This window comes from Callithrix jacchus, chromosome 1 (genome assembly GCF_049354715.1).
Source record: "Callithrix jacchus isolate 240 chromosome 1, calJac240_pri, whole genome shotgun sequence".
Lineage (NCBI taxonomy): Eukaryota > Metazoa > Chordata > Mammalia > Primates > Cebidae > Callithrix > Callithrix jacchus.
In genome coordinates, this window is record NC_133502.1 from 54,898,222 (window position 1) to 54,925,003 (window position 26,782).

Consider the following 26,782-nt stretch of genomic DNA (forward strand, 5'->3'; position numbering starts at 1 on the left):
AATTATAGAATGCTGGCATTATTGAGGAACACAAAGAAAAGGCTAAATTTTGTATCAATTTTGTAACATTTTTCTCTGCTATTCTCTTTTGCCCTATAACCAGCTTGTTTCTGCTGCTGTTATAAGAGGAAAAGAAAAACATTCATGCCCTATATGAATGTAGGAGTACCTATTCTTTCCAAGCATCTTCTGATTACCCACTTTAGAAAACTCACAGGATGGCTTATTCAGATATTTTTTCCACAAAACTATCCTCTACTGAGACCCCTAGTAAAAAGGTGAGTATCAATATGAGAATCACATTTAAACGCATGTTAAGAGTTCATCAAAAAATGAATTAGTAAGACAACTATTACCTTCCAAAATTGCTAAAATAATTCCACGGAAGAATGGGACTTTATTTAGGCTTTCTAATTTCTAACCATGAAATCTGATGCATCTGTGTCATTTTTATTAGAAAACACTACGGATCACATCTTTGGAAGTGGAAGTAACTATGTAACCAAATTGTTACTATACTTAGAACTCCATTTTATGCAGGTAAAAAAATTTCTCTCATGAATTTTTTTTTAATTATCTTTCTGATATTCTCAATTACTTTCCAGGTAAAAGAAAAACACAAAATTTTGGCCTTTCAGTACCAAATAAAGAACATTAATGTTTAATTTTCTGAGTTTTTGTCCTTACTAAAGAGCTTATAATTGTTATGTTAATTAATATGTAAATGTTATATTAACTTGCACCTATCCATAGGCTACTACTAACAGAGAATTTTAACAAACTAAGGATTTACAAAACCTTTAGGTAAACTCATTCTGTGTCTTTTGTGTGTGTGTGTGTTTTTTTTAAAAAGGACCTTTGGCTAGAACTTTTGCTCTGTGTAGGAAATAACTATTAATTGCTAAAGGATAACAAAGTGTACCCGAGTTGTACCTTGTACCTGAGAGCCATAGCTCCATGTGAGTTGCACCTGAGAGCCACACATGACTCTCCATCCTAAGCTAGATGCAGATAACAGCCTCCATTTCCTATAGTTGTGTTTAACTCTTTTCATCTTGCATCCCTAATTTTCTTTAGGATATAAAAGCTATAATTTTTCTTTTTTAAAGTAATTCATGACTCTAATTTAATATATTTAAACTGAGGCCAAAACATTCACATGATACACTAGATTTACCAGAGTCAGCTCTTGCCCTCAAGAGGATGTTTAAAGCAGCTTCATAATGCTATGAATTAATTCTAGCACACTGTCAAGAAGAAACAAATAATTAAGTACCCACTGAAGCAAAACAAATACTCTAATATCAATACAGAACATAAAACACCACAACTTGTCAGGTAATTTAGCATGTTGGAATTTTTTCAATATAACTGACAGTAATAGCCCCAATTCTCAAGATAATCTGGAAATTTTATCTTGTATTGAAATGAAACTCCTTTAAATGTTGAATCCTGCACATTTTAACATCAGTTATTTTATTAGCCTCATACATATTCCCATTTGTTCTGCTGTCAGAATCAAGCTATAGTTAGGAGAAAAGACCAAAGAAATCTAGGTAGAGTATTCCCTTCCCCTCCAGAAAAGTCCCTAACTAAATCTGCTTAACATTCATAAAGAAATAAAATTATAAGAGCAAACAACCGTGGGATTTTACTGATTTATGACAACTGCAACTAAAGTTGAGTAAGGCAGTAACAATAAGAGACAGCCTGAAACTTTTTGGTCTATCTTTTTTACTGAGTTAACCCCAATAGGACAGTGTTAACACATAGTGGCACTTGCTGAGTGAATGGGAGAATGAATATGTTTGAATCTTACATTGGTTCCAACTAATTTGCAATGGCTTTTCTTCTCTTGAAATTGAAATGGATTACATATATCCTCCTTCCATGGCATACCTTCAGTAATTTAGGATCCAAAATAATCTCTTTATCCTCTTTGCCATTCTTGCCCTTGCCTTTAATTCATTTATTAGGTTTGGCATATATATAAAATGCTTGGGTTAATGTTTTACATGCTTTATTAGTTAGAGAAGACCTAGCTGCTGTAACTAATAAAACCGAAAATTTCCAAGACAAAATATAATTAAAATTTCTTTCTTGCTCACCAGATAATACTGAGCAGAAGAACAGGAGAGGTAGCCCTTCCATGAAGCCACAAAAAACCCAAGATTACAGGCATTCCACCATATTCACTGCAAAGCCTGCAAATTCTTCCCCATGTTATCCTCATACTAACCAGCTGGAAGGAAACAGAGCCTGGGGAAGAGTCAGTAGAAGGCTTTCATGAGCCAGACTTGAAAGTGATGTGCAGCACTTCAAATCACATTCCATTTGCTAAAATCCAATCAATGGCTGCATCTAATTGCAAAGGGGTCCTAGAAAATGTGGTCCCCAGCTGAACAACCACGTCCTACCAATAGCTCTGCAGCATGTAAGGTGAGGGGTACAGGGAGGCACAAATATTTTGACAGCTCAATGTCTTCACCACATGTTTTCTCATGGGAGTTATGAGTTCTAAGGCAACTTGGGACCAGGGCTGGCCACTGCCTGATGCTGTCAATCTCAGGCTACCTAAAAGTTACCTTTGAGACGCATATTGAAAGGGGCTCAAAGATCACTGAAGAATATGTTTTCTGTGCTTTTTGTTTCTGTTTTTTTGCTAAGTAATTTCGAAAATAGATATTATTTGTGACATTACTCGGGAGCCATCCAAGTTTTATAATTCAATTGACAATACAAGTTGCCCATTCTCTGTGACTACTAGTTCAAATGCTTAGGAAACTAAAAAATGATAGTAGAAATCTGTTATCTCCTGGAGTGGAATATAATCTTGATAGCATTTGTAGTAGTTTAAATCAGTTAAAAAGTAGGTCCAGAACTGTGTTTAATATGGCCATGAATCACCTTCTTAGAAGAGCTGTGTGCCTTAAACATGATTTTATTTTCTTCAAAAAAACAAAAAAAAATTCTGATCCATAGTCATGGTAGAAATTCATAGCTCTAGAAGTTGAATTTAGAGAGTTTTACACAGGTTTTTCTTTTAAGGTTTGAATGGCAACATCCTCTGCAACCTGGTCTTTTTACTGGCAATTCCAAGAGGACTGAATGGGCCTAATGAAACAACTTGAACTCTTTCAAAGCGGTCTGTAATCCAGAGGAAATGCACTGGTTAGAAATAATTTGGCCGGGCGCGGTGGCTCAAGCCTGTAATCCCAGCACTTTGGGGGGCCAAGGCGGGTGGATCACGAGGTCAACAGATCGAGACCATCCTGGCCACCATGGTGAAACCCCGTCTCTACCAAAAATACAAAAAATTAGCTGGGCATGGTGGCGCGTGCCTGTAGTCCCAGCTACTCAGGTGGCTGAGGCAAGAGAATTGCCGGAACCTGGGAGGCGGAGGTTACGGTGAGCAGAGATCGCACCATTGCACTCCAGCCTGGGTAACAAGAGCGAAACTCCGTCTCAAAAAAAGGAAGGAGGAAGGAAGGAAGGAAGGAAGGAAGGGAGGGAGGGAGGGAGGGAGGGAGGGAAGGAAGGAAGGAAGGGAGAAATAAATAATTTGTGCCTAAGCGCTTTCAAAAAGGCTAAATAGAACATTCAGTGTTAACCTTCCAAGTGAAAGTTGTAACTAATTCTATGTTTAATAAAAATCACTTCTCACGGAAAAAGCTACAGAAATTATACAGCTGCCGCTACTACGGAACAAAGCAGAAAATCAATGTAAGTTGTCAGAGAGGCAGCGTGGGCTAAAATATTTGTCATAGTAAGTAGTAAAACTATTAATGACTAAGATTTAACCTTTTCTAGGAACAGACTGAAAGTTGTCATCATTGAAACTTCTAAGTTATACCATATCTCCCATATCAGCTAGAACGAAAAAATACAGGAAACTTCTCACTTCTCCATACAACACACATTACTGACTGACTCCACAGTATCTTCTCCCCACTCACCTAAATTACATGAGTGTCTTTACAAAGCACTTGTCTCTCTGAAATTCACAACAGCAAGAAATCTACAGATGAACTCTAACTCTAAGTGAATTTGCTTAAACAGTAATTTGGGTTGAGCATAATTAAGGGTACTAAGATTGGAAAAAGCAAAGTCTGCTCACAGAGCCAGCAGTATGTTACACATAGCCACTTGATCCAATTTAGCTTGTGATCAATAATGGTGGTTGGGGGTAAAGAGAAAATAGACTGAGCATATCAATTAAAAATTGGTCTGGAATAACAGGAGCCACTTCAGATGAACCTTGACTATAACTGAAAAATGTCATATCCTAAAAGGCCAAAAGAGTTCCTTGCCACCATCTACAGACTCCACCTTTACATCAGGATTAGAAAACTCAGTGCTGGTCTGTGCAAAATATAACACTTGCCATTTTTCAGTTTGATATTCGACAAAGAAATACTCTGGTTCTCCACAGAGATGAACTATGTAGTGAATGACAAGTACTCCCAAGCAGATAACCACGTGTTGTGAATTTATTTTCACCTGAGAGGCTGCTCCACCATGTGCTGCAACTGAGTTTCTTGGGTAATCTCTCAGGGACCCTCCAACCAGCCGCTCAGCAACCCTGTCTGCCCCTTTCAACATAACACATTATGGTAACAACAGAAGCTGATTCCCATAAGACAGCAGTAATATAAACTTGAAAACCTGTTTCTCCTCCCTATATTTACAATTTTGTTCCCTGGGCTAGCGTGGCATGACACTTATTCTTGTTAGCCTCTCAGGGAAAAACTCATAATCTTGCTATGCTCTGTTTTTCATTTTAGATATAAGCATCGTGTGTAATCAGCTCTGAGGAGTAGGCAGAATATAAGCAAGAACATATTCTTGTTCCAGATAACTCAGTGCTATTTGGATTGGAATTTTAATTTTCTAGTGTGAAGTATTATTAAATATTCTCCATAAACAAATTATTGAAACCAGCAATTTTAGTAAGGTAATTCAGTATCCTTGTTATTCTAAAAAACCACTACACAATAGATATATGATACTTCACACATAAACTCTAATTATACTAATTGCAATGCAGGGGGAAAACAAGCTTTGTTTTGTAGATGCCTAATAAAATTGAGCATGGGAGCATTCCAAATGAACATATTAGGCACTGATTAACCAACAAGTCTCTTTGTCAGGTTATTTACAGAAACTGAGAGAAACAACCTTCCTCTTAGAGTTCCTTCGGCCATAATTCTGCTACCTAGCCTTAAACATTTAATGACTGGACTTAAAATTTAAAGTGGGTGATAAAGAAGAACAAACAGATGTTTACATGTATAGGCCAAACTAATTTTGTTTATTGACTTTTGACAAGACTAATTAAATAAGGTCACTATTTTATATCATGAGGCATCTTACCCTTCTATATTGAGACAGATTTGGGTTGAGTTAGGGAGAAGTACAAGAAGGACATCAGTAAGTAGTTCTTTATAAGCTGCCTGCAAGAAAGCTACAAAGTACTGAAAAATGTACATAACCCTGAAAGTAGTATGGTACTATCTACAGAAAGAGAGAAAATATAGAAAAAGAAAATAAAGGATGACATGTAACAGTAGTGTGGCTGATGATGATCCGGTGACTATTTTCAAATCTGATTTTCAAGTGACAGTATTATCACTTATGCTATGATTACACATCAACTGAACATGAGTTATATTAGCCATAAAACTAACTAGTGAACTCACACAAGAAAATCTAAAATGCCTAGAGGTGAAGAAGAAAATTTAGTAAAGCTATTTCTCTCTAGTGTCAGTCTACCAGAAAAAATAAAAAATTCTGGGAAAATGACGGCCACATAGCTTTTGGATGTTCCTAAATATTTACATAAGGTAACTAGACAGTAAATAAAAAATAATGGATAGTATTTATGACAAGCTAAGTGACAGGGCATCCACACAAACTCCAAATAATGAAACAAGTGGAGACAATTCACCAATAACTGTAAGATCTACAAAGTACATGCAAAAGAAAGTAAAGGGAAACAACAGGATGTCTGAGAGCACCGACCACAAAAGACACCATAATAGCCAACAGCTGTTCACTGGAGATCATGGCAAGTACATTGGAAAACAGCACCTGAAACTGGGAAGGATTTTGTCCAAACTAATAGCAGGAGAGTATAAGAAAACTGCATTAGAAACTGAAGGAGCTGGAAATCTAGACTGTAGAGCAGTCTAGGCTTTAAGAAACTGAAGAATGAAACTAGACCCCCCACCCCACCTCTCATGCTATACAAAAATCAACTCAAAAGAGATCAAAGACCTAACTGTAAGAACCAAAACTATAAAACTACTAAAAAAAATAATAAATAAGGAAAATACTTCAGGACATTGCTCTGGAAAAAGTATTTTGTGAATAAGACCTCAGAAACACAGGACAAATGAGCTTATATCAAACTAAAAAGCTCTGCACAGAAAAGGAAACAACCAACAGTGTGAAGAGACAACCTACAGAATGGGAAAAAGTATTTGTAAATTAATCATTTGACAAAGGATCAATATCCAGAATATATAAGAAACTCAAACATCTCTAAAGCAAAAAATCTTTCAAAAGCAAGCAAGAAAGAAAGGAAAAAAAATTCAATTTAAAAATTAGGAAGAAACTGAATAGACATTTCACAAAAGACAATTGGCCAAAGGGAAAAACTGCTCAACATAACTAATTATCAGGGCAATGTAAACCAAAACCACAATGAGATATTATCTCACCAAGTTAGAATGGCTGTTACTTAAAAGTAATAATAATAAATTTTGTTAAGAATATCGAGAAAAGGGAACTCTTAAACACTGTTGTTGGGAATGCAAACTAGTATAGCCACTATAGAGAACAGTAGGGAGATTCCTCAAAAAATTACAAATAAAGCTGGGCACAGTATGCCTGTAATCCCAGCATTTTGGGAGGCCAAGGCGGGCAGATCACAAGGTCAGGAGTTCGAGACCAGCCTGGACAATATGGTGAAACTCCGTCTCTACTAAAAATACAAAAATTAGCTGGGCATGTTGGCACACACTGGTAATCCCAGCTACTCAGGAGGCTGAGGCAGGAGAATCACTTGAACCCGTGAGGCAGAGGCTGCAGTGAGCCAAGACTGTACCACTGTACTCCAGCCTGAGTGACAGAATAAGAGTCAGTCTCAAGAAAAAAAAAAGAAAAGAAAAAAAAAGAAAACTACAAATAGGACTGTCATATGATCCAGCAATACCACCACTGGGCATTTATCCAAATAAAAGAAATCAGAATATCAAAAAGTCTTCTGCATCCCCATTTTTATTGCAGCATTATTCATAATAGCCATGATATGGAATCAACCTAGGTGTCCAACAACACATAAATGAATAAGGAAAATGTGGTATATACACAATGGAATATTATTCAGCCATAAAAAAAAGAATAAAATTCTATTATTATTTGCAAAATGGATTGAATGGGAGGATATTATGCTAAGTGAAATAAACCAGGAACATAAAGTTAAACACTGCATGTTCTCACTTATATGTGGAAGCTAAAAAACGTTGCTCTCATAGAAGTATAAAGTAGAACAGAGGATACTAGAGGCTGAGAAGGGGAAGGGAGAGAGAGGCAGAGATTTGTTCGACATAAAATTACAACTAGGTAGGAGGAATCATCTCTAATGGCCTATAATACCATTGGATAACTCTAGTATTATCCTCCTAACTATTTGAAACTATATATTATTGTTAACTAGAGTGATGCAACAGTGCTATACATTAAATGTTTCAGATGATTGATATGCTAATTACTCTGATCTGATCATTATACATTATATGTATGAAAACATCACTATCTATCCAAAAAATATACACAATTATTAAGTGTCTGATATGGTTTGGCTGTGTCGCCACCCAAATCACACCTTGAATTATAATAATCTCCATGTGTCAATGGCAGGGCCACGTGGAGATAGCTGAATCATGGGGATGGGGGAATGGTTTCCCCCATAATTTCCATGGTAGTGAATAAGTCTTACTAAATCTTACAGTTTAACAAAACGGAGTTCTCCTACACATGCCCTATTGCCTGCTGCCATGTAAGACCTGCCTATGCTCCTTCTTGCCTGCCACCATGATTGTGAGGCCTCCCCAGCCATGTGGAACTGTGAGTCAAAACAGACTAATACAGTGTCCATTTTTAAAAAATACAATAAAAAGTGAATGGGACAAGGAAAAGAGAGGTGATGGAGGGGAGGACTCAAGATGGCGCTGTGAGAACAACCCAGGATTGGAGCTCTGGTTGAATCCGCAAATGGTGAGTCGGAGCTGCATTTCCAGACTGATCTTTGTTGCCCACAGAACGGGGAAACTCCCAAGTATAAAAAAGACACGGGACACCAGGCAGTAGGTCTGCCTGGTGGAGCCGGCAGCCGGGGCGACGGCGGCCGGCCCTACCCAGCAATCCCCACAGGGCACGCTTTTCCGGGTGCCCTGTTGAACCGGCAACCTGAGACTTGAGAGGGCTGGACTTGAGACTGAATGAGACTTGGACAACAGGCCAGCCCAGGGGATTCCAGGGACAGATCGTTTGGGACACCCACTGGGACGAACAAAACCGGGATTTCAAACTATCCCGAGCAGACGGTCTGAGACGCTCTGTGGGGGAGGGGCGTCCACCACTACCGAGGCAAACTGCCCCAACTGAGATACACGCCCACTGCTGACACAGCCAGCCATTGCCGAGGCAACCCGTCCCTACTGAGATACACACCCACTGCTGACACAGCCTGCCGTTGCTAAGGCAACCCGTTCCTACTGATATACACGCCCACTGCTGATGCAGCCTGCTGTTGCCGAGGCAACACACTACAAGGAAGAGACTCCACCACAGGGCGTGGCAGAGACCACAGCAGAGCCTGCAGGAACAGGGCGAATCACACAACAGCAGGGCGGAGCCTTGGCAGCCAAACAGTGGCTAGTCTGCCTTCTAGCTGGGCAGGACACCTCATCGGACATCGAAAAATAAAGCCCAAACATCCCAACACAGAGCATTTGGAAAAAAAAGGGTTTTTTTAATGAGCTCTGTTGCAGCAGAATCAAACATAGCAGCCTAACAGCCCTGAATGAACAATAGAGCACGCAGCTCAGCAACTGAGCTCCAAAAAAGTACAGACTGTCTCCTCAAGCAGCTCCCTGACCCCTCTATATCCAAAACACTGAAATTTGGCAGGCATCATCCTGGGACAAAAATAGCAGAAAAAGAAACGGGTAGCATCCCTCACTGTGCCACAGCTGCTAGAGGTGCAACCCAGACAAGCAGGGCCTGGAGTGGACCTCAGCAGTCATACAGCAAAGGGGATAGGATGGTAGAAGGAAAACTAAGTAACAGAAATACTTCATCATCAACAATCTGGGTGTCCACTCAGAGACCCAATCGAAAAGTCAGCAACTACACAGACGACAAGCGGATAAACCCACAAAGATGGGAAGAAACCAGCGAAAAAAGGAGGAAAACACCCGAAACCAGAACACCTCGCCTCCTAGAAAGGACCAAAACTCCTCACCAGCAAGGGAACAAAGCTGGACGGAGAATGACTGTGACGAAATGATGGAATTAGACTTCAGAAGATGGATAATGAGAAACTTGTGAGCTAAAAGATCATGTATTAAATCAATGCAAAGAAACCAAGAACCTTAAAAAAAGATTTGAAAAAAGTTTCGAGGAAATGATAACAAGAATGGATAACTTAGAGAGAAATATGAATGAATTAAAGGAGCTGAAAAACACAATACAAGAACTTCGCGAAGCATGCACAAATTTCAATAGCCGAATTGACCAAGCAGAAGAAAGAATATCTGAAGTCGAAGACCAACTCAATGAAATAAAAGGAGAAATCAAGATTAGAGAAAAAAGTGCAAAAAGGAATGAACAAAGTCTCCAAGAAATGTGGGACTATGTGAAAAGACCTAATCTACGTTTGATAGGTGTACCAGAAGGGGACGAAGAGAATGAAACCAAGCTGGAAAATACTCTTCAGGACATCATCCAGGAAAACTTCCCCCATTAAGCAAGACAGGCCAACACTCAAATGCAGGAAATACAGAGAACACCACAAAGATATTCTGCAAGAAGAGCAACCCCAAGGCACATAATCGTCAGATTCAACAAGGTTGAAATAAAGGAGAAAATACTAAGGGCAGCCAAAGAGAAAGGTCGAGTTACCCACAAAGGGAAGCCCATCAGACTCACAGCAGATCTCTCGGCAGAAACACTACAAGCCAGAAGAGAGTGGGGGCCAATATTCAACATTCTTAAAGAAAAGAACTTTCAACCCAGAATTTCATATCCAGCCAAACTGAGCTTCAGAAGTGAAGGAAAAATAAAATCCTTTGCGAACAAGAAAGTACTCAGAGATTTTGTCACCACCAGGCCAGCTTTACAAGAGCTCCTAAAAGAGGCACTACACATAGAAAGGATCAACCAGTACCAGCCATTCCAAAATCACACTGAATGCTAAAGAGCATCAACATAATGAAGAATCTACAACAACTAACAGGCAAAACAGCCACTTAGCATCAAAATGGCACTATCAAATTCACACATAACAATATTAACCCTAAATGTAAAAAAAAGATCAAAAGAGACAAAGAAGGCCATTACATAATGGTAAAAGGATCGATACAACAAGAAGAGCTAACGATCCTAAACATATATGCACCCAATGCAGGAGCACCCAGATACATAAGGCAAGTTCTTAATGACTTACAAAGAGACTTAGACTCCCACACAATAATAGTGGGAGACTTTAACACTCCACGTCAATATTAGACAGATCAACCAGACAGAAAATCAACAAGGATATCCAGGGCTTGAACTCAGACCTGGAGCAAGCAAACCTGATAGACATTTACAGAACTCTCCACCACAAATCCACAGAATATACATTCTTCTCAGCACCACATCACACCTACTCAAAAATTGACCACATAATTGGAAGTAAAGCACTGCTCAACAAATGCAAAACAACTGAAATCATAACAAACAGCCTCTCAGACCATAGTGCAATCAAGTTAGAACTCAGAATACAGAAACCTACCAAGAACCGCACAGCTTCATGGAATCTGAACAACTGGCTCTTGAATGTTGACTGGGTAAACAATGAAATGAAGTCAGAAATAAAGAAGTTCTTCAATACCAATGAGAACGAAGACACAACATGCCAGAACCTCTGGGACACATTTAAAGCAGTCTCTAGAGGAAAGTATATAGCAATAAGTGCCCATATGAGGAGAATGGAGAGATCCAAAATTGACACCCTATCATCAAAATTGAAAGAGCTAGAGGAGCAAGATCAAAAAAACTCAAAACCCAGCAGAAGACAAGAAATAACTAAGATCACAGCTGAGCTGAAGGAGATTGAGACACAAAAAACCCTTCAAAAAATCAATAAATCCAAGAGCTGGTTTTTTGAAAACATCAACAAAATAGACAGACCACTAGCCAGATTGATTAAAAAGAAAAGAGAGAACAACCAAACAGATGCAATAAAAAATGATAAAGGGGAAATCACCACAGATTCCACAGAAATTCAAACCATCATCAGAGAATATTACAAACAACTCTATGCACATAAACTAGTAAACCTGGAAGAAATGGATAAATTCCTGGACTCCTGTGTCCTCCCAAGCCTAAACCAGGAGGAAGCTGAAATTATGAATAGACCAATAACAAGGGCAGAAGTCGAGGCAGCAATTAAGAGCCTACCACACAAAAAAAGTCCAGGTCCAGACGGGTTCACAGCCAAATTCTACCAGACACACAAGGAGGAGCTGGTACCATTCCTTCTGAAACTATTTCAAACAATCGAAAAAGAGGGAATACTTCCCAAATCATTTTACGAGACCAACATCATCCTGATACCAAAACCCGGCAGAGACCCAACAAGAAAAGAAAACTTCAGGCCAATATCCATGATGAACATAGATGCAAAAATCTTCAATAAAATATTGGCAAGCCGAATGCAACAGCAAATCAAAACACTTATTCACCATGATCAAGTAGGATTCATCCCGGGGATGCAAGGCTGGTTCAACATACGCAAGTCTATCAACGTAATTCACCACATAAACAGAACCAAAAACAAAAACCACATGATTATCTCAATTGACGCAGAGAAGGCATTTGACAAAATTCAACAGCCCTTTATGCTAAAAACCCTCAATAAACTCGGTATCGATGGAACGTATCTCAAAGTAATAAAAGCTATTTATGACAAACCAACAGCCAATATCATACTGAATGGGCAAAAACTGAAAGCATTCCCTTTGAAATCTGGCACTAGACAAGGATGCCCTCTTTCACAACTCCTATTCAATATAGTTCTGGAAGTTCTAGCCAGAGCAATCAGGCAAGAAAAAGAAATAAAGGGTATTCAAATAGGAAAGGTGGACGCCAAATTGTCTCTATTTGCAGACGACATGATAGTATACCTAGAAGACCCCATCACCTCAGCCCAAAAACTCCTGAAACTGATAAGCAAATTCAGCAAAGTCTCAGGATATAAAATCAATGTGCAAAAATCACAAGCATTCGTCTACACCAATAACAGACTTAAAGAAAGCAAAATCAAGAATGAACTGCCATTCACAATTGCTACAGAAAGAATAAAATACCTTGGAATACAACTCACAAGGAACATAAAGGACCTCTTCAAGGAGAACTACAAACAGCTGCTCAACGAAATCAGAGAGGACACAAACAGATGGAGAAACATTCCATGTTCATGGTTAGGAAGAATTAATATCGTGAAAATGGCTATACTGCCCAAAGTAATTTACAGAATCAATGCTATCCCCATCAAGGTACCATTGACTTTCTTCACAGAACTGGAAAAAATCACCATGAACTTCATATGGAACCAAAAGAGAGCCTGCATAGACAAGTCAATTCTAAGCAAAAAGAACACAGCTGGGGGCATCACACTACCGGATTTCAAACTATACTACAAGGCTATAGAAATCAAAACAGCATGGTACTGGTACCAAAACAGAGATATAGACCAATGGAAAAACAGAGGCACCGGAGGCAACACAACATATCTACAACTATACAATCTTTGATAAACCTGACAAAAACAGGCAAGGGGGAAAGGATTCCCTGTTTAACAAATGGTGTTGGGAAAACTGGCTAGCCATGTGCAGAAAGCAGAAACTGGACCCCTTCCTTACACCTTACACTAAAATTAACTCCAGATGGATTAAAGACTTAAACATAAGACCTGGCACCATAAAAACCCTAGAAGGAAATCTAGGCAAAACTATCCAGGACATAGGAGTAGGCAAGGACTTCATGAACAAAACACCAAAAGCATTGGCAACAAAAGCCAAAATAGACAAATGGGACCTAATGAAACTCCACAGCTTCTGCACGGCAAAAGAAACAGTCACTAGAGTGGATCGGCAACCAACAGAATGGGAAAAAATTTTTGCAGTTTACCCATCTGACAAAGGGTTGATATTCAGAATTTACAAAGAACTCAAACGGATTTACAGGAAAAAAACAAGCCCATTCAAAAGTGGGCAAAGGATATGAACAGACACTTTATGAAAGAAGACATATATGAGGCCAACAATCATATCATATGAAAACCACATGATTATCTCAATTGATGCAGAGAAGGCCTTTGACAAAATTCAACAGCCCTTTATGCTAAAAACCCTCACTAAACTCGGTATCGATGGAACGTATCTCAAAGTAATAAAAGCTATTTATGACAAACCAACAGCCAATATCATACTGAATGGGCAAAAATTGGAAGCATTCCCTTTGAAATCCGGCACTAGACAAGGATGACCTCTCTCACCACTCTTATTCAATATAGTACTGGAAGTTCTAGCCAGAGCAATCAGGCAAGAAAAAGAAATAAAGAATATTCGACTAGAATAGGAGGAAGCCAATTTGTCTCTATTTGCAGACGACATGATAGTATACCTAGAAGACCCCATCACCTCAGCCCAAAAACTCCTGAAACTGATAAGCAAATTCAGCAAAGTCTCAAAATATAAAATCAATGTGCAAAAATCACAAGCATTTCTATACACCAATAACAGACTCAAAGAGAGCCAAATCAAGGACAAACTGCCATTCATAATTGCTACAAAGAGAATAAAATACATAGGAATACAACTTACAAGGAACATAAGGGACCTCTTCAAGGAGAACTACAAACCACTGCTCAACAAAATAAGAGAGGACACAAACAGATGGAGAAACATTCCATTTTCATGATTAGGAAGAATAAATATCATGAAAATGGCTATACTGCCCAAAGTAATTTACAGAATCAACACTATCCCCATCAAGCTACCACTGACTTTCTTCACAGAACTGGAAAAAGACACCTTGAACTTAATATGGAACCAAAAGAGAGCCCGTATAGCCAAGTTAATTCTAAGCAAAAAGAACACAGTGGGGGGCATCACACTGCTGGATTTTAAACTATACTACAAGGCTACAGTAATCAAAACAGCATGGTACTGGTACCAAAACAGAGATATAGACCAATAGAACAGAACAGAGGCATCAGAGGCAACACAACTTATCTACTACCATACTATCTTTGATAAACCTGACAAAAACAAGCCATGGGGAAAGGATTCCTTGTTTAATAAATCCAGATGGATTAAAGACTTAAACATAAGAGCAACATAAAAACCCTAGAAGAAAATCTAGGCAAAACAATTCAAGACATAGGAGTAGGCAAGGACTTCATGACCAAAACTCCAAAGGCATTGGCAACAAAAGCCAAAATAGACAAGTGGGACCTAATCAAACTCCACAGCTTCTGCATGGTAAAAGAAACAGTCACTAGAGTGAATCAGCAATCAACAGAATGGGAAAAAATGTTTGCAGTTTACCCATCTGACTAAGGGCTTATATCCAGAATTTACAAAGAACTCAAACAGATTTACAAGAAAAAAACAAACAAGCCCATTCAAAAATGGGTGAAAGATATGAACAGACACTTTACAAAAAAAGACATACATGAGGCCAACAAACATATGAAAAAATGCTCATCATCGCTGGTCATTAGAGAGATGCAAATCAAAACCACATTGAGATACCATCTCATGCCAGTTAGAATGGCGATCACTAAAAAATCTGTAGACAATAGATGCTGGAGAGGAGGAGGAGAAATAGGAACACTTTTACACTGCTGGTGAGAGTGTAAATTAGTTCAACCATTGTGGAAGACAGTGTGGTGATTCCTCAAGGACCTAGAAATAGAAATTCCATTTGACCCAGCAATCCCATTACTGGGGATATATCCAAAGGACTATAAATCGTTCTACTATAAGGACACATGCACACGAATGTTCATTGCAGCACTGTTTACAATAGCAAAGACCTGGAAACAACTGAAATGCCCATCAATGATAGACTGGACTAGGAAAATGTGGCACATATACACGATGGAATATTATGCAGCAATCAAAAATGATGAGTTCATGTCATTTGTAGGGACATGGATGGATCTGGAGAACATCATCCTCAGCAAACTGACACAAGAACAAAAAATGAAATACTGCATATTTTCACTCATAGGTGGGTGATGAACAATGAGAACACATGGACACAGGGAAGGGAGTACTACACAGGGGTCTACTGGGGGGAATAGGGGAGGGACAGCTGGGGGGGAGCTGGGGAGGGATAGCATGGGGAGAAATGCCAAATGTGGGTGAAGAGGAGGAAGGCAGCAAAACACACTGCCATGTGTTTACCTATGCAACTATCTTGCATGTTCTGCACATGTACCCCAAAACCTAAAATGCAATAAAAAGAATAAATAAATAAAAATTAAAAAGGGAAAATGGAAAGAAAAGTAAGAATAGATTTGTGGCAGTTGGAAGATGGTAGAAGCTATGTGTAGGTTTTGTCTAAACAATCAAAAAGGGGCTGAATTAAGACTCTCACTCACTTTTTACCTCCAGTAAAGCTCTAATTGGTACCAAGCTGAAGACAAGCAGCAGAACTTTCATAGAAAATGCTTTGCTTCCCTCAAATCTCTGTTGTTCAGATTCCTTGCCACAGCATTTTTGTAGCACTTGGTTACCATAGTCACTGAAGATCCTATGATCAAGAAACAGAAAAACTGTCCTAGGAAAATTATACTTTAAATTGACATAAAGAAAAAAATTACACTCAATGTTCCATCATCTCATGTAAAAACCAAGAAGGAATGTTCCAGAGGATTTCATCTTTTTTATTTTTTTTCTTTATATATTTCTAACTTCTATAACAATAAAATAGCTTTGGCATAGCAATATATTGTTATATATCCTATAACAATACATAAAAGTATAATTTAATGAAATACCAATTTTAAAGCCTGAAGCAACTGCAAATACTTAACATAGGAGGAAGATGGGAGAGGAGACAGTTAATTTCTTAAGTTGCATCAAAAACCATGCTATGGGCTGAGCCCTGCAGCTCATTCCTGTAATCCCAGCACTTCGGGAGGCTGACGTGGGTGGATCACTTGAGGCCAGGAGTTTGAGACCAGCCTCGCCAACATGGTGAAATCTCATTTCTACTAAAAATACAAAAAATTAGCTGGGGATGGTAGTGCACACCTGTAATTCCAGCTACTCAGGAGGCTGAGGCTGGAGAATCACTTGAACCCAGGAGGCAGAGGCTGCAGTGAGCCAAGATCATGCCACTACACTCCAGCCTGGGCAACAGAGTGAGACTCTGTCTCAAAAGAAAAGCAACAACAACAAACCATGCTGTGGTTGTTAGTCTTCTACCAGTGCCCGCTGTTTCACCTGGGCACTAAACCTCTTATTATAGAAGGGAGCAATGGCATAACAGGTACAAGAATGGTCTGTCTACTGGTGTGGTGTGATGGGATCCCATGCAGGACATTTCACCACCTTGCCTTCCACTCTAGACCTCAGCTGGAGAAGGGAAAGGAAAGGGAATCTACCTCCTCTTTAAGCCACAAAGCATACATATAGAATCTTTAAAAATGTTCAGGTAAGGCCGGGCACAGTGGCTCACACCTGTAATGTGAGCACTTTGGGAGGCTGACACAGTGAATCATGAGGTCAGGAGTTCAAGACCAGCCGGGCCAGCATGGTGAAACCCTGTCTCTACTAAAAATACAAAAATTAGCTGGGCATGGTGGTGTGTGCCTGTAGTCCCAGCTATTCAGGAGGCTGAGGAAGAGAATTGCATGAACCTGGGAGGCAGAGGTTACAGTAAGCCAAGATGGCACCACTGCACTCCAGCCTGGGCAACAGAGCAAGACTCTGTCTCAAAAAAAAAAAAAGGTTCAGTTGGTTATTTGCTGCAGGTTCAAGCAATACAGAGTCTACAAGAGAAGCAGAGATCTAGGGATTCCCTACAAAGAAGTCACAATCCTACTTAAGGCATGGGGCTTCATTCCTAGCTCTTGGAGGGCAGCCTGCAAGCTCCCCTTTGATGAGAAGAAACTCCCTCCTCCATACTTTCCCCTGCTCCCCACAGTTATTCACTTCAATCCTATGCTCCTTGTTCTATATTAGCTCGTCTTCAGAAAGGCTGTTCAATCATTCCTTTCTCCCTCTCAGTCTCTCATGCTTAGGCAGAAGGGGTGCTCTGGAATTTCCATGGTGGTCTGGCCTTGGAGACCACCAAATACCCAAAAAGCAACCTAGCAATCCTGTAGTGGGAAAGATAACCCACTGCTGGCATACCTCCTCAATATTATTTGGATAAAGGGGCAGCTTTTCCTTTCCTTCACTAATTACCAACCAGTGCTTTATCCTTAACATCCAGAAAAGGAGGCTAGCCACAGAGCTAATGCACAGAGCTAAGGGGAATCAGTGTGTATGTGACTTAATACCAGTTTCAAACTTATCATATACACATTTTCAGATATAAGCCTACCACAGCTTCTATGTTAAGTCAGTTGGTCAAAAATCATAATGGAAATGTCCAGGAAAACAATGTTAAAGGAGGGAATTATAGAGGATAAGGTTGGGTCTGCTGTGAGGTAAGGCAGGGTTAAATTTCCAAAATCTGAGATTTAAAGCCTTAATTTTACCTCAATACTTTGCTAATACAGGCCTCGAATCTACCTGGAGACTTATGTATCCAGAGACCTGCAGAGATAGGCCAGGACTCCAGAGTGAATTAAAGGCAGAACCAGAATTAAAAGCCAGGACTCCTGGATTTAGGTGTTTGGCCTAATCTTCTCAAAATTTCCCTAGTAAGAAATGCTTTTCTAACAGACTTTTTGAAATGATGGGCAGGGGGAATGGGTAGCATTTGTTTATTCTTTCACTGAACCAATATCTTTGGAGAATCTCCTGTGTGTGAAGCAAATGCAAGGTACTGGCGATATTAAGATAAATAAAAACATGGTCACAAGTCCTCAAGGTACCAGCAATCCTAAGACATTTCAGGCACAAGAAGATGAACATTTGTCAGTGCTATGAGACAGGAAGACATGGAGAGGATATAATGGGTGCACTGGAGAGGAGCACTCAAACACTTAGGGGCTCAGAATTAAAGAGAGAGAGAACTTGTTGGAGAAAATAAATCATGAGCCAGGTTAAAAAAAATTGAAAGGAGGAAAAATGGGGTGTGTCAGTGAAGAGGCCAAACTCACAAGATGAAAAGTATTTTGTATTTCTCTTGAGTAGTTGGTATTGCTAGAGCATTCCAGCAAGATTTCAGACTGGAGAGGAAAGCGGTTTAATGAATGAGAGCTGTGAGGCCACCCTAATGAGCTCTAACTTTTGTAGAGGGGAAAACATGATCAAATTTGCAATATATTCCTCTAGTGGTTGCGTGGAGAAGGAACAAAACTACAGTCTAAAAAACCATTTTACAAGGTTGGTAGTAACCCAGGCCAGATATTCTACAGATCAGAACTAAAAAAGAGCAGGATGGAGAAGAGATGCAAAGGAAGACACAAAAGCAAAGGTTCAAAATCAACAGTACTATTTTTGCTCTTCTTTTCTTTCTTTGGAGCATTCCATAAATTAAACTTAAGTGTAAAGTATGTTGCATACAATTTATATTGAAGTGTATTACAGAAAAACATTCCATTAATCAACAAATGTGGAAGAGTACTTTTTTTTTAGTTAAAGGAGCACGTATTTTCAAATAAAGAAGTCCCTGAAGCTTTTCTTTTACTGTGCTTACATGTTTAAATTTTGATTGTTGTCTGTAGAGTAGGGGGGAATTGGATTTAAATGTTTGCTTAGACACTTTTTTAGCCTCTCTCAGGAGCAGATTCCTCATTTATGAATTTAGTCTAATTATTCTTCTGTCAAAGGAGATTTGGAGATTCAAATGAGTTGATGAACAAGAAAACAGTTTTCCTGAAGGGAAGGAAATGTATCTTACTCATCTCTATGTTAACAAAAAGAGAAGATTCTATTTAAACTTTTTCCAAGTATAGAAACAGTAAAGTATCAAAATTCTTTTTCTGAAGCAAGGAAAACTTTTATACTACTATCTGAGATAATGATTGAATTGATTAAGCACTATTCTCATCATGTCTCATGAATTCTCTTTAATCCTCACAGTAACAACCAGAATGTGTCAAGGCCGGGATTCAAAAGCAAGTTATCTGGTGCTGGCCTGTAAGATCTTGCCCACCACACTCACAGCCTTTTAATAATTATTGTGATGTGACTGGGAACAAAATTAACACATAAAAATGAGTGACATATATATGTTATGTTATATATGTATATATATGTTATATATTTTTATATATGTTATATTATATATTTATATATGTTATATTATATATTTATATATATGTTATATTATATATTTATATATATAACAAGCAATTTAAAACTATAAATAGAAGAATAAGAAAGAAAACAGTGAAAAAAGATTAAATGCCTTCTAAGCTTAAAAACAAATTTAGATGAATACTTTTAAATGCACCTGACGAAACTAAAGAGAAGACCCAAATACAAGTATAACTTGTTCTTGGGTGAAAAGAAGCAATTCTCCCTATGTTTATGCACACATACACACACACACATATGTGTATATGTATGTGTATGTATATATGTGTGTATATGTACATATACATGTATGTGTATATGTTTATACACATACATGTATATACATAACAGTATATAGCCATACATATGTATATGCATTTATGTGTGTTTACATGTCTACACATACACATGTGTTTGCATGTATACATGTTTTTGCATGTGTGTATACATGTTTATACATATATAAGAATACGAACTGTATATATGAATGTATGTGATCTCTAGAAAAATAATAGGCTTCCTCATTAACTTCTCAAGCTGATTTTTAAAACACCTGTGTAAAAGTTAATCAGCCAAGAAATTTTTAAATAAAAGTGTCTTGAATAAGACATCAAAACATATTTATATTTAAATCTATAGTAAATTTAAATCTGCAGTAATAAAATGTAAATATACAGATCTGTGGACTCACCAGAAATAAACTCAAGTACATACAGGAATTCTTTATATCAAAAAGGTGACATTTTATAAGAATAGAAGAAAATAAATTATTCACTAAATGATGTTGGGATGTTAGGATAATTGCATAGCCATAAAGAAAACTGCTGTTGAATTATCTTACCCTTTTTACAACAAAATTGCAAATAACACAAAGATTTATTTGTACAAATAAAATAGAATAAAATACAGATAGAGATGTCTCATAATCCCAGTGAAAAAAAGACTTTTTCCTAACCTGACCCAAGAAAGAAAAAGACATTTTTGAAAGAATTATATTCAACCACAATTTTTAAGAATTTAATCATAGAAAAAAATCCACTATAACTAAAATCAAAAGACAAATGAAAAATTGGCCAAAACAAAAGTATAACATATAGGTAAATGATTTTCTTAATATATAAATACATTTTCTAAATAAAAGAGAAAATATTGAATAATATCTCAAAAGAGCAGTAAGCAAAAGATATGAACTATCACTAAAAAGAAATAAAAGCTGCAATAAATTCAAATATATGTAGAGACTTTAACATTGTCAGGAGCTCAGCTAAGCTGCCAGATGTCAGGGTAGCCAATTAAAACAGTAAGCCAAAATGAAAGTTACAGTGAAGCTTTCTATTACTTGCGGCAAAGTACAAGCAGGAGACTAAGCCAGAGTAAACACTGGCTCCTCCTGCTCATTTCCTTCCATGGAACAGTGTCAGTAGAGGAAAGTGGATCAGCACAAAGGAAGCCCCAAGCAAAAGGCTCCTGCAGCTTTATGGGCCCAGAGCTAAAGGAATGCAATGATGAGTATGGAAAAGTACTGGGTTCTGTAGTACTGAGTCAGGGTGGAGAAAAGTATCTTCAAGTACTCCCATACCCTGCTTGCCTAAAAGGAGGTATCAACAGAGACACATGAGAAATGTCTCAGCTAAAGGCACTAGATAAAGAGGCTTCTGAATGAAAGAGCCTGAGCTAGCAAGGCAGATAAGCATAAGGGCATGGCAGACCAAGGGTTCCTGGGTCCTTCACTACAAGTCCTCACAGAGGCTGCAGTGCACGGGCTGTGCCCCAAGTCTGTGTGGGGAGGGCAGCTTTCTCCAGGAGGCCTGCCAGGCAAAGACTTCTGAATTGCCTATGATCAGGTCTGAAAAATCACACAAAGGTTTTTAAGTAGAAACTGGACTCCTGAAACATGTATTGTATTAAAAGAATAAAAAAATGGGGTCCAAAGTGGCTCCCGCCGGAGGTCGTGGCACTTGCGAAGGCGAGGTCATGAGTTCAAGGCTAACCTGAGCAACCTTATAAGCTCAAACTGATTGGGAAAAAAAAAAAAAAAGAATAAAAAATTAAGACTATAAAATTCCATTTTTAGTTATAATTTAGCAAAAATTTAAAAAGCTAAAATGTGTGGTATAAGTGTGGGGAAATTTATATGTATACTTTGTTCACAGATGTATAATGGTACTTTTGGTTGTAAAAAAAATGATCTCATGTTAAAGAAATGTGAAAATGTCTATGGAAAGTAATTATAAATATACCATTCATCCAAACAAGTTTAAGGCTAAAAATTATTTGACTTCATGTACTTTCACTGTGTGAAAATTATTTGTCTTCATGTACTCACATGTATGAAAATGCAAACTTTTGGGGATATTCTCTGTATTACAGTTTATAATGAGGGGAAGATAGTAACAAAAATAGTCATAATGAGAATAGTTAAATTATGATTTATTTATACAATTGAGTAATATAATAAATAGCTGTCAAGAAATAGCCTTCTATGTACAGCAGCCTCACTTGCTCACAGTTTTGCTTTCTGCAGATTCAGCTACCCATAGCCAACCACAATCTGAAAATATTCCATAGAAAGTTACAGAAATAAACAATTCATAAATCTTAAATCACAAAGCATTCTGAGTAGCACTGTGAAACTTTGCACGGTCCCTCTTCCACCCAGGACATGAATCTTCCCTTGGTCCAGAGTATCCATGCTGTTAATGCTCCCTTCCCACTAGTCACTTAGAAGCCCTCTGGGTCATCAGATCAACTGTCTTGATATTTCAGTGCTTGTGGTCAAGTAGTTCTTATTTTACTTAATAATGGCCCCAAAGTACAAGACTAGGAATACCAGCTAACAGGATGTGCCAAAAAGAAGTCATAAAGTGCTGCCCTTCAGTAGGAAGGTGAAAGTCCTCAAGTTAATGAGAAAAGAAAAAAAATCACATGCTGCAGTTGCTAAGATACATGGTAAGAACAAATCTATGACATTGTGAAGAAAGAAAAAGAAATTTGTACATAACATGTACAGGATTCTGTGCAATCCACGGTTTCAGCCATCCACTGGGAGTCTTGGAACTTATCCCTAGATAATAAGGAAGATCAACTGTACTAGGATTGAACAATCTCCACTAAATGTTCTTAAGTCAAAAATAAAATAAAATAAAATGGAGCACAGTGCATGTAATGCACTGCATTGTGTAAAGAAAGGATGTTGCAGAGCGTGGTTAAGCCCAGCTTTGGTTAGACTAATCAGGTTCACTTCCAGCCTCTGCCACTTCCAAGCAGATCTTTAGCAAATACATTTTTTGGCTACTCAGTTTACTCACCTATAAAGTGGGTATCATAGCAGTCTCTGGTCATAGAGCTGCTGTAAAAATTAAATAACCCTGCTAGTTGTCTTCTTCCTGGCACACACTTGGCCATGTTTGCCAGCCTTCCTTACAGTAAGATGTGGCATGTGATTGAATTCTAGCTGATGATTAGCAAGCCAGGCCCATAAAAGCCTCTCAGCTGCCATCTTTTATTTTATTTCTCCTTTTTCCAGCTAGATGTTGATGGCCAGAGTGCTCTTGGAAGCCACATCCTGAGGATGGCAAGGCCCCCATCAGTCAGTGCACTAAAATGACTCACTGGGGAGCCAGAGCCCCACCTCATGACACATACATATTGCTGACTTAGATCACCTTCTTCTGAGTTTGAATAATACCACCTCTTTAGCATCAATTGTCAGAGCAGTTAATGTTACCTTAACTAATAGAGTAGGGTAAGTGCTTAATGCGGTTGCTGCCATTATCACAATTATTACTGTTTTGATATTGGTCCATAATGTATCTCTAAATGTTACATAAGAAATTAATAATACTGTTTGCCTCTGGCAGAGGGGATTGTGAGTTCTCTTACACCCTTTGAATTTTTGGTACTTGCATGTTCTGTATGCATGTATTGTCCCTGTAGTAGGCAGGCTGGGCTATACTACATTAGGATCAATCCTAAACCCCCAGCACCTTAACATAAGAGAGGCTATTTCTCATTGACATCACAATCTGATGCAGGCCAGCAGCCTCTGCTGCCTGTGGATCCTCCACATGGTGATGCAAGAATCCAGATGGCTTCCATTTGCCAGGTCCTTTATTTACTGCAGTACCAGCCAAAGAAAGGGGGACAGAAAATACACATCCTCTCTTCATTTTTATTTAATTTATTGGAACTTTTATTTTAGATAAAGAGTGTACAGGTATAGACTTGTTAAATGAGAATATTGCATAATGCTGAGGTTTGGAGTATGGATCCGACCACCCAAGTGGTAAGCATAGTATCTGATACGTAGTTTTCTGACCCATCCCCCACCGTACCCTTTAGTAGTCACAGTGTCAACTGTTCCTGCATTAATGTTCATGTGTGCTCAGTGATTAGCTCCCACTTATAAGTGAGAGCATCTGGTGTTTGGTTTTCTGTTCCTGCGATACTATCTCATACCAGTCAGAATGGCTGTTATTAAAAAGTCAAAAAACAACAGATGCTGATGAGGCTTTGGAGAAAAGGGAATGCTTAGACACATCCTCCCTTCATTGCCATCACTGCTCACATTTCAGGGACATGATCCCATTGAGATGCTGAGATCTTGGAAATATAGTTCATCCGTATGCTCTAGAAAGTGAAATGTCTTGATGAACCCAACCTCTGCTTCCCCATGATGTCCTGGGAAGTCTGACACTCCTGAAGAAACAGGCTGAGGGTGTTTTCTTGGCCATTTGTCATATTACAATGCTTCCTTTAATCCTAAGCATGCGGATTAGAATCTATCTCTAGAAAACCTTGATACAGCAAGGCTTAGGCCATTCCAGATCCACCAGATAACTGATAGAAGATACAACAAATAAAAGGAATTAGAGCTTATCAGTTCTTTCATCTTGGTATCCGACACTGTCAGAAGAGCTTTTTGCGGACTTTCTACTTTAATATTTATATTCAAGAGTTAAGGAAGCTCACCTTTCAGCACTCCAAATGAGAAAGTTAAAGCTTCAGTCAGTCATTTTTACCGGCAATTTTCTCAGGCACAAGAAAGGAAAGCAGGTGACCTCAAGGGAGAAGCAGTGACCATGTTATTTTAACAGCACTTACCCATGGACAAACCTCTTTTTGCCCACCTCTCTCAGGACTTTGAAAATCACAGGAGAGCTCAGGAATCTCTGCTTGGACAAAAACTTCACTGGGGGCTAAGAATTAATAAGGGTATTATCAACTGATTTATTAATATCATCTTTACAGAAAAGGCATTGGGCTGAAAATTTATTTTGATGTTTCCCTTATTTGCTAAATTATTTTTTTAAACCACTTATTAATTTGGGTCCTGTCAATAAAGGGGATGGGGCAGTATCCTCTGATCTTTATATGAGTTCTTTTGAAATAATGTATAACCTATTTTTTTAATTAAATTCTATTTTTAAAAATGAACACACCAGACTGAAAACTAAATGTCAGTATTGATAGTTAGACCCTGCTTCACTCTCTCTACTTCCAGGCAGGGCATTTACTGTTCTCTCCCACTCTCTCGCCTGCCTCCCTGCAGTAGACAGGACCAGGTGACTAGTTCTTGCCAAAGGGCTGTGAGCAGAAGCAAAGTGTGTCATTTTCAGACCAAAGCATTCGGGAGCCAGTGCACAGTTCTCTTTTTTCCTGCCATGGCAACCTGGAAGCCTCCTGTTTTCCATGGCAGAGCTACAAGAGCCAGAGGCCTGAAACTTGCAGTCGCCATTTGGAAAGGAGCTGCTCTGGAGAGTCACCACTGGATTTGGAAAGTCACCACTAGGCCATTCTGCCTGACTGAGAAAAAGCTTTTTATGTGTTAAGACACTGAAATGTAGAGGTTGCTTTGCTACCAAACACATCCTCACCTAAACTGACTAAATTACTTCTACTTCTCTAATACATCTGAAGAACGTATTCCACTGTAACTCAATCAACAATACATGTTAAACAGCTGCACTATATAAATATAATAGGTAGATAGAGAACAAGCATTTGCTTGCATAAAGTAGGTATTCCATAGAAGAACTGAAAGTCAGACATGGGTAAAATAAATAAATAAATAAAGTATTGTCTCTCCAGAAGTCCCCAAGCTAGTTTCAACACACCTGTATTTTACTTCGGCAAATGCATACTGAACGTCTGTTATGTACAAAGCATCTGCTGGGCAGAAAGCTGCAAAGATAAATAAGAAAACCCCGATCTTGAAAGGTGTGTCAAACCAGTGAAGAAGACAGACAAGCTCACAGGTGATTACAGGACCATGTGTAGGGTCAAGGCAGAAGAAAGTGTGAGTTGCCATGGAAGCACAGAGGGTATCTGGCTCAGATTAGGGGAATCATGGAAGGCTTCTTCACAGAAGTCGTTCCTAAGATGCAATAGCTAGACTGATTCTAGTTCTTTTCTTCTTACAGAGGAAGACAGCTATCAAATCTAGATGCTGCTTTGCTATTCAGTTGGAATTTTATGTGTGTAAAGTAATTGGTTCTTGAAGAAAATTGAAGCAAAATGGAATTTGTTTGCTTTAGGCAAACAAAGGTAAACATAAAAATCTTAACTCTTGCTGTGAATCCCAAACCATTGAGAGTCCCACCCTTGATATGCATTTGCCCTAAATATAATCTTTGTCCACACATTTGTATAATAAACTTTTAAAGCACATGGATATATCCTATATTTCTGTTCCTTTTTATAGGTTATATGCCCATATCAACATGGCTTAGAATGCCAGTTATATTTAGAATGTATGGTCCAATAATTTGGTAAAGTAGTCAAGAACTTGGATTTTGGAACCAGCTTTCCAAATCCTTGCTCTGGCCATAACTAGCTATCAACAACAGACAGATTACTAAACTCAGAATGCATCTGTTTATTCACCAGTGGAGATGAGATGATAATGGAACATACCTCAAAGAACTGTTATGAGAATTAAATGAATTGATATACATATAGTCAACCTAGAATAGCAAATGTTTGATGAATTAGCTTATATCATGAGTATCATTATTTTGTTG

General features: G+C 38.4%; 1 long non-coding RNA gene across 5 annotated transcripts in view; it reads right to left on the reverse strand.

Annotated features, from left to right (window-relative positions):
• The window catches only part of LOC144579016 (uncharacterized), a 357,175-nt gene that overhangs the window by 241,847 nt on the left and 88,546 nt on the right, over positions 1-26,782 (reverse strand). For 3 of the 5 annotated variants that reach the window (XR_013525781.1, XR_013525779.1, XR_013525777.1), the window contains exon 2: positions 15,944-16,095. The exons of the other annotated variants lie outside the window; for them this stretch is intronic. This is a non-coding gene — a long non-coding RNA (uncharacterized LOC144579016). The remainder of the gene's footprint in view (positions 1-15,943; positions 16,096-26,782) is intronic. 5 annotated transcript variants of the gene reach the window in all.